The 3,621-nt window shown below is 38.5% G+C and overlaps 1 non-coding gene across 1 annotated transcript; it reads left to right on the forward strand.

Annotated features, from left to right (window-relative positions):
• Positions 1-1,750: 1,750 nt before the first annotated feature.
• Positions 1,751-1,882, forward strand: LOC139438460 (small nucleolar RNA SNORA42/SNORA80 family). Its single transcript, XR_011648123.1, has one exon. It is a non-coding gene; the product is annotated as a small nucleolar RNA SNORA42/SNORA80 family (small nucleolar RNA).
• Positions 1,883-3,621: the final 1,739 nt, after the last annotated feature.

Raw genomic sequence — 3,621 nt, forward strand, 5'->3', positions numbered from 1 at the left:
TGTTAATAAAAGGGATTTGTTTAAAACAGTGCTAAAATAAAAGAAAAAATAAAGAATTTTAGTCTTCAAAAGACAACATGGAGAAAGTGCAGGTCAAGCCAACTAGTGGGAAAATACTTTTGCAACCCATATATCCAAGAAAGGACTCATAGTCTTAATATAGAAAAAAACTTTACAAATTAATAAGAAAGGCAAAGAGCCCAGTAGAAAGATGGAGAAAACACTTGAAAAGGCCCTTCATAAAAATATATTAACAAGTGACCAATTAATATATGAAATAAAGAATCTTCTTCAGTCACAAGGCTTGTTCTTCATCTTTGTATTTTGGAGGCACCAGGAACCAAACCTGGGATCTCCCTGGTGGGAAGGAGGTGCTCAATCACTTGAGCCACATACACTCCCCCCTCAGTTTTAAAAAATTATGTATTTCCTCCAGGGGATTCTTGCTTTTAGTCGGCAGAGATCCAGTGCATCTGGGTTCCTACTTAATCTCAAGGATCCAGAACTTTCCTGGGACAAAGAATTCAGTCAAAAAGTATTTATTAATAAAGGATACAAAATGTTTGCAAAATTTTCTGAGATTTTAAAATTTTAATTGTATGATAAATTCAATCAAATGAACAGGGCAGGGCACATCCCACAGAATGAAGCCTGGCCAGCTTTAGCAGCTGTGTAATCAGGGTGTGTCCCTTGAAATATAATTCTGATTAGGTTTATGAACTGCTTCTCCATGTATAAAGAATGACAAATAGAGGAGATATTTAACCAAAAAAGAACAAGATGTAGAGTACAGAACTTTAGTAGAAAAGCCAAGTGCTGCTTTCCTGTGGAACCTAACTTGGAATTTAGTTGGCTTCACTCCTTTGGTTTCAGTTCTGGTTATTTTTCCATCTAATTATTATGAGCCAGCTCAACTCCATTCCTGTTTTATAAGTCCTCTTTTCAAAAAATCAAATTATTTCAAAATCCTTAAATGTATTATGGTCTACTTTTTTTTTTTTTAAGATTATTTATTTAATTCCCCCCCTTCCCCGGTTGTCTGTTCTCTGTGTCTATTCGCTGCGTCTTGTTTCTTTGTCCGCTTCTGTTGTCGTCAGTGACACAGAAGTGTGGGCGGCGCCATTCCTGGGCAGTCTGCACTTTCTTTCGCACTGGGTGGCTCTCCTTATGGGTGCACTCCTTGCGCGTGGGGCTCCCCTACGCGGGGGACACCTCTGTGTGGCAGGGCACTCCTTGTGTGCGTCAGCACTGTGCATGGACCAGCTCCACAAGGGTCAAGGAGGCCCAGGGTTTGAACCATGGACCTCCATGTGGTAGGTGGATGCCCTAACCACTGGGCCAAGTCCGTTTCCCTACTTTTATTATACATTAGTTTATCTCTCTTATGCATTCTTGCCAACCTTCTGCATAGAACAGCATTTGCACTTTCTACCTCTTGCTGCACAAAAGTGAGTCCTTGTCTGGTGTGAATGAGAGTCAGGTAAATGACACTGGGATTTCTGAGAAGAGAAAAAGATTCCTTAACAAAGAGAGGAGGACAGACCCCAAATCTATCTCTCTTAACTGGCCAATACTTCAGTGTTTTATAACATTAAAACAAAGACAGGCAGATTTAGATATTGAGGTTAGAGATAGTTTAATCTCTAGTAGGTGCAGATTGATTGCATACTTAGCTCATTTGAAGTTTAACGTTTAGGCTATTGCACATATTAGACACAGGCCTACTTTGATCAGACGCACAAGGTCATATGCATGGGTTTGGATTTATGGCAGGCCCTTCCCCATGGACCTCTCACAGTGTCCCATGCCAGAGCAAACTCTAACACCGAACCATTGCCTGGCCTTGTCCATAGGCCTCCGTACTGAAGGGGGCTGCACAGTGTAAAAAATTTTAAAAAAAAGAACTCACTAAGTGAGCTCTGGGCTGAATCGTGTTTCTTCATTAATATATATTGAAGTCTGAGTCAGGAGTATCAGACTGCAGGGTTGCAGAAAAAGATAAGGGCATAAATGCTGGCCCAGTCACAAGATATCCTGTTACTTGCTAATTAAAGGGAAAAGTTTATGCAGTTAAAAAACATAGAATCATCATCAAAGAAACAAGGCATGAGGGATAAAGTTCAGTGAGTTACAACAGTTCCAAATCACTTCTTCTGCCTACATTACAATATGTCAGAAAGTTAAAAGGCATTTAAAGAATGATTCAGCAATTATAATAATATTTGTTAGCTCATGATGAAAATTCCCCCCTTTTCTTTGTCCATTCCTCAATCTTGAGGGATATCTGGGCAATGAATGCTTGAACTTCTTCATGCTGAAAAGGGGTATCGACGTTAGGGGCTAGAGAGATGAAACTGCTTTGCTTACAGATGGGTGTCTTCCTGAGTTGCAGGTTGTCTTCTTGGAGGGATTGGAACCCCTGAGTTTCAGGACTCAGCTGGAACAAGAACAACCCAAGGCTTTAAGTCTCTGAGAAGTAATAAGTAAATTGAAAAATACAGGTTTAAATAAAAAAGTAGGATTATGATCAGGGAATTTATAAGTGAATATAATCAGGTCTGAGGGGGTGTTGATATCATATGATTTTGTAGCTTGATCATGGTGTTTGGATGTCCCAAGGGCCCTTAGGAGCACTTCTGTTTGAGACTTTGCCTACTGTGGCAGTTTGTGATATATATATCTGACTGAGACCTCATGAATGACCTTTTGACACTACTTGAAATCTCTTAACTATAGAAACTTTTTCTTTTATTTATTTTCTCCATTATGACCAAGATCATTCTCTGTAAGCATTTCTGATCCCAAGGTGCCAGGGAGGCTTATTCCTGGGAGTCATGTCCCACATAGGAGTGAAGGTAGTGAATTTATCTGCAGAATTTGGCTTAGGCTTAAGCCATATTGAGTAACAAGGAGGTTTCCTGGCTGTGTCTGTTAGGCATCAATTAAAATTAAGCCTAGTTTCTTGGGTTTTTTTTTAAGGCAGTACTAGGGCTTGAACCCAGGATTTGTACCTGGGTAGCAGGTGCTCAACCACTGAATTACACCTGCTCCCTAGACTTAGTTTTGTCTTTCCAAAAATAAGGTTTATAATTGCAAGCTTCTAGACTGAAGTTGTGGCTCATTAGCATATTTTTTATGAGGCAATTTCCATCACTGTTAGACATTCTTCCCATAGGTTTCCCTGTTATAAGTTTAAATGAGGACAATCTTCTTTACTAACAGGAGTGGATGTTAGATTTGGATCTTGTAAGGTTTTTTTTTTTTTTTTTAATGTAGAGTTTCTGTAAGATTGAAAGAATAGCAGGAATTCCTCAGATGGGGACATTTACAGTTCTATGCTTTCCCTTTCTAGTCCCATAAGGGATTTCACAAATACTTTTTCATTTTATGCCTAAAACACTTTGAAATGCATCACAATATTACTGAAACCTGTACAGAATATTAAGATCTCATCCGTTATTTTAGATTCTATGTAAAATAAAATTGAGTTAGGTTGTCTAAATAAACTGACCTAATGGAATAAATCAGATATTGTGCAATAGAAAGTTTATATTTTTGATAAAATAGCCCTTCTGTCCTTCATCTCATATAGAAATTAGAGTTCCAATATTTAGATAATAT

The sequence above is a fragment of the Dasypus novemcinctus genome, chromosome Y (assembly GCF_030445035.2).
Source record: "Dasypus novemcinctus isolate mDasNov1 chromosome Y, mDasNov1.1.hap2, whole genome shotgun sequence".
Classification (NCBI taxonomy): Eukaryota; Metazoa; Chordata; class Mammalia; order Cingulata; family Dasypodidae; genus Dasypus; species Dasypus novemcinctus.